Here is a 5,979-nt window from a genome sequence, read left to right on the forward strand (position 1 = left end):
AGACCGGAGTTCCAGAAGCCATACCTCTTCACCAGCTTAAAAGCATTTGAGGGCTTCTAACTCCTTTACGATTATATTGTTTTAAATCTGCTTTTTGAGAAGCTATTTTCTGTTTTCTTCTATCTCTTGTATTTACTTGATTCAATCGGGGGATTGAATCAAGGGGTTTAAGGTTGGTTGGTGAGCCAAGTTAAAACCAACGTGTGTAAGGGTTTGATTGTGAGCCCGAAAAAACAATCGGGGTTGGTTCTAGTCGGTGAGCCTGGAAAAACCGACCGAGTTCGTTGTGAGCTCGTAAAACAACAAGTTTGGTTGTGAGCTTGCAAAACAACCGGTTGTAATCCAAGGGGGTTATAGTGAAATTTCCAAGTGAGACTTGGGGAGTGGACGTAGGAGCAAGGGTTAGCTCCGAACCACTATAAAACTTTGTGTTTGTAGTGCATTGTCTCTCATCTTCTTCCCCGCACATTACTCACAGCACTAGGCTTTAATTAAATAACTTGCTATAGTTTTTAATTAATCATCCACAAAGTTTTAATTAGCCAAATTATTTTAAAAACCCAATTCACCCCCCCCCCCCTCTTGGGTTGTCTATCTGGGTAACAAGTGGTATCAGAGCCAAAAACTCTTCCACTCAAGAGTTAAAAGATCAAAATGACAACCCCATTTGGATCTTCTCACATTGAGGGTCAGTCCACCCAAAGACCCCCTTTCTTCAATGGATCTGACTACTCATACTGGAAGGCTAGGATGAGAATATTCATCCAAGCCCAAGACTATGAGATGTGGTCCATTGTAGTAAATGGGCCATACATCCCATCCATTTACGTAGATGGTGTTAAGGTACCTAAACTAGAAATGGACTGGGATGAACATGACATGAGGAAGGCACAATTAAACTCTAAAGCAATGAATGTCTTCTATTGTGCCTTAGACCGTAATGAATTCAATAGGATTTCAACTTGTAATTCAGCAAAAGAAATTTGGGACAGACTTGAAGTGACCCATGAGGGCACGAATCAAGTCAAGGAATCCAAAATAAACATCTTGGTTCATAAATATGAACTATTTAAAATGGATTCAAATAAAACAATCACATCCATGTTCACTAGGTTTACTGATATTGTCAATGGTCTAAAAAGCCTTGGCAAGAACTATACTAACAGTGAGCTTGTCAGGAAAATCCTTCGGTGTCTACCGAGGTCGTGGGAAGCTAAAGTGACAGCAATCCAAGAAGCCAAGGACTTGAACAAGCTACCACTTGAGGAGCTTCTTGGATCCCTCATGACGCACGAGCTCACCATGAAACAACACAACGAGGAAGAGTCCTCCCATAAGAAAAAGGTAATAGCCCTTAAATCTACATCTTCTAACAAGGACTTGTCTTGCAGCAGCAGCAGTGAAGAAGAAGAAGATGAGGAAGATGGTGGTGAGGCTCTTCTAGTGCGCAAGTTCAAGAAATTCATCAACCACAAGAAGTCCTATCATCAAAGGAGAGGCCCCTCAAATTCCTACCGCAAAGACAAAGGTAAGGAAAGGGAAAATGAGGGGATTGGTTGTTACGAGTGCAAGAAGCCGGGTCACATAAGAGCGGAGTGCCCCTTACTGAAGAAGGGGAGTAAGTACAAGAAGAAAAAGGCACTTGTCACTACCCTATCGGACTCCGACTCATCATCCTCCTCATCAAATAATTGGATTAGGACTAGAATTAAACAAATCCTAATTGGATTAGGATTCCTCAAGTCCTAATTAATTATTAATCTAATGAATCAACATGACTCCTAATTGGGTTAGGATTGAAGAGTTCAATTGAGTCATGGTTCATTCAAGTTCTAATTAGATTAGGACTAGCATAGATTGAACCCGATTGATTCATGATTTGGTTAATCCTAATTAGATTAGGACTAAACCATGAGAGGGGCACCTAAACCATGATTTGAAGAGGATTAGGTTAACCAAGTAAGAGGGGCATCAGCCCCTCTCCACTTGGTTAGGGCGACATGAAGAGAGGGGGCCGGCGCCCCCTCTTGGAAATAACTCAAGGGCTCCTAATTGTTAGGAGCCCTTCATACTTATTAAAAGGGAGCTAGGGCCGGCGCCCTAGATAGAGCTTTTCCTCTTCCCTTGGAGCCGTGGCCACCCTCTCCCTCCCTTGGTTCAGCCGCCAGCAAGAAGAAGAAAAGAAGAAGCCATGGCGTCCTCCTCTTCCTCCTTTCCTCCTTCCAACGCAGGGAAAAGAAAGTAGGTTGCAGGGGCTTTGCTTCTTCCTCTTCTTCATCCTTCTTCTTCCTCCTCTCAAGTACATTCAAGAGTTGAAAGAAAGAGAGGAGATCAGCCATCAAAAGTTATCTCTGCAAGGGAGCTAGCACCCCGGTGAGATAGAGAGCTTGGATCGAATCCTGCTTCGTGTGGATACCCGTAGAGGCCGGGCACTTGAACGGCTTCAAGCGAACCTTCATCCAAAAACCACGATCATCAGTTTGCGGTGATCATCTACCCGCGCAAGGTGAAGATCTGATCTTCTAATATATTAAAAAGTTTTTAATCCTTATCTATCTACGAACGGTTTTTGAACAACGTTCATGCGATGAACGGTTGATCCCGCGCATGCCTCTTCCGCTGCATCTGAATTTTTAAAAATTTCAGCGGCATGATCGGGGTTTTCTAACAGCATACAAACAACCTAGCTATCTAATAGCATCAAGATAATAGCATGTATTATCATTTGGTTTAAAGGATTAAGGGTGGCTCTGATACCACTGTTGGGGGGAGTCTCCACTCCTACATGGGTTCGGTCCTATTAAAAATAGGGAGACACCCATGTATACCTATCAGAACACGCATCTCTATACGCCTCCGGACGGAGAGCCACGCTTCGTCACATGATCACGCGTGAGAGTTTCCGGAGATCGGTCACAACTCTTGGACCTTTGCTCTGATACCACTGTTGGATTTCCCAGTGCCCTAGGGCGCAGCGGAAGATACGGGATTATAAAATTTTCTTATAAAACCCATTATATGAAACCCTAATAAGCCAAGATCACCTTAATAGTATAACCAAATAATGTAGAAAATATAATGATGCGGTTGGATCCACTAGACCGCCTCAGACTTAATCATTTGGTTATTTCTGCTTTTGAGTCCTTGATGTTAATTTTATTTCAGCATAGCCTTGCTCGGGTTAGCCGACTTGGCCTTATTAGAGTCGCTTTGGGTTTAGTTGTTTCTTGAATTCAATTAGATCAAGTCAAGTTAAGGGGTCAGGTAGCCACCTATAAATAGATGTGGTGAGCACCTATTTCGGAATGCAAAAATTAATTGAAAGGCTTTTGCCCTAGCTCTCTTCCCTTCTCTCTTCTCTTCTTGCGACGCCTTCCCCCTCTCCCTAGGCCGCCGTCCAAGGCCGCCGCCCCCTCCTTCATCCGGCTGCACCACCTCTGTCCCGAGAGGCCAGCCACCTTCTCCCTCTTCTTCCTCTCCTCCTTGATCCCTTCCAGCCTCTACAAACAACTCCATCCCGACAGATTTTCAGCCCGTCCTTCCCTACGCAGTCATCAGTCGGAGGCTGATATCTCAAGATCCCGACGTCATCTCTAGACCCACGACCTACTGCTGGAAAGCTAACGCGGAGATCTACAACATATCCAAAATTGAGATCGATCTGACGGACGGATCTTCAGAAATTGTGTCTGCAATCAGGTCGGAACCATCCTTCCAGAAATCAAAAAGAGTCAAGAATCTTGAGATACGGATCAAATTCTATCGGATCGCATCATATAATCTTGGTATAGAAGAATACCTATCACGCTATATCCAATATATTTGAAGATGTCCTAAGGTGCCCAAATGTTCACCCTCCGATGTTGATCCACACAGGAATGGGTTCAAGACTCTAGCTCCACCAAAACTTGATTCTAATTGTTCAATCCTTCCAAAGGATTTAATTGGCTGATTTTTCTTCACTTCCTTCTTCCTTTCTACCTCTAAAACATTCACTAGCCTTTTTGTCCTAAAGAAGACCCTCTTGTCTTGGGTTAGGACAAAAGAGAGAGGCTTGTAAGAAAGAAGGGATAAGGAAGAGAGAAGGAGAGGCTTTTTCTTGGATGATCTTTAGAACCCCAAGGCACCTCCTTATTTATAAGAGATGGAGGGATGCATCATAAAGGGATGTATCATATCCACACACCTCATCATGATGAGGCATGTGCCAAGAGAGGCATCCCATCATGATGGGGTGCTAAGGAGAAGGGTGTATCAACTTCTTTCTCATGTCTTCCTCTTAAATCCTGATGATCCAAGTGTTAGATATATGCCTTAGAAGCCAATTTTTGGCTAACACATTATTAATTCTGGGACATAATTTGTATTTGTTTTTATTATTCAATAAATAAAAGGCATCTTTTTCATTTATATTGATTATGTGTCTATGAATCGTCCAAGAATTAATAAGATGATGATGCATATTCTTAACAGTTAAGAATTTGAGCTATGCATCATTAGTAATTAATTTCTGAATGCTCCTGATCGATGGATCATCACGAGGGCGGTGATCGATCCGATGAGATCAGTGCACACATTACTTTCCTTATGGATGGACGAGACTCGAGTCCACGGTGTGGGGACACTGAGGTAATAGTGCAGGTGCTTGTTAGAGAACAAGGATACTGAGCGTGACCAATACAAGAAGTCACTTGGATGTCTATCCACTCGTCAGTGACTTGCTTGATGTTGCAGTAATGTGACTGGTCCTTTGACCTGCGGTGCTTCGGCTACTCACAGTGAGGTTATTGTAGTTTGACTACACACATACATGGTCTCTAGCCATATGGGTCCATGCAGTGTAGATTGGCTGAAGTAAGTTCACTGTAGGAGTAGGGTATGCACCTATAAGGAAAATATCGACCTTGATAGATAAGGAGAGATCCTATGTGATTTATAAGACTGAGTTCGTAAGACCTCGGCCGGGGCAGTATGCACAGTGGAGAAAGAGTTTTCCACTCTCGAACTTAAGTCGAATAAATCTTCACATATGACAGACGATGAGGGTTGACGAGTTGTCCATGACCTCCGTCCTGTAGGGATCCACGATAGTAGGACTGTATCACATGATAACTGCACCTAGAGGTTCATCATTCTATTCTGCTGGGTAGCCACTACATGCTGCTAGGTGTCACTGGTGGATGGTGGGACTCATAGGGATTATCTTGATGATCGATAAACCCTAATGAGTAGAGTTGGAATCGTTCCAATCCATTGAAAGGAGTTTTCAATGATATTGTGATAGAGATCATAATATATCTCACTACCAGTGAGAATAGAACCTATGGAGTCACACACACTAGATGTATTGACCGATCCGATGGTTGAAAAGTGATTATGAATCACGAGTAATCAATTCGATTGATAATTAGTTGAAGAAGGAACAATGAGAATTGATTAATTGGACTTAAAACACAAATCCTACTTAGAGTAGGATTCCCAGAGTCCTAATTGGATTAGGACTGGGAATCCTATTTGGAGTAGGATTGGGATTCCTACTTGGAGTAGGATTCCTACAATCCTAATTAGATTAGGATTTTGAATTCATTTTTGGATTCCTACTTAGAATAGGATTTCTAGAAATCCTAATTGGATTAGGACTTCGGATTCAAATAAGAGTCCTAATTAGATTAGGACTAAAATCAAATATGTCCTAATTTGGATTAGGGTTTCTTAAGTCACAATTAATTATTAATCTAATAAATCAATAAGACTCCTAATTGGATTAGGATTGAAGAGTTTAATTGAGTCAAAATTGATTTAAGTTCTAATTGAATTAGGACTTACCTAGATTGGATCCAAATTGGTTCACCCTTGGGCTAAGCCTAATTGAATTTGGGCTTGACCACATTAGGGCATTCCAAACCCTACTAAATGTGGATTAGGGTTTACCAAGAGGGAGGGGCGCAAGCCCCTCCCCTTTTTGCTTCCTTGGTGCGG

Source organism: Phoenix dactylifera, unplaced genomic scaffold, assembly GCF_009389715.1.
Source record: "Phoenix dactylifera cultivar Barhee BC4 unplaced genomic scaffold, palm_55x_up_171113_PBpolish2nd_filt_p 000499F, whole genome shotgun sequence".
Taxonomy (NCBI): Eukaryota; Viridiplantae; Streptophyta; class Magnoliopsida; order Arecales; family Arecaceae; genus Phoenix; species Phoenix dactylifera.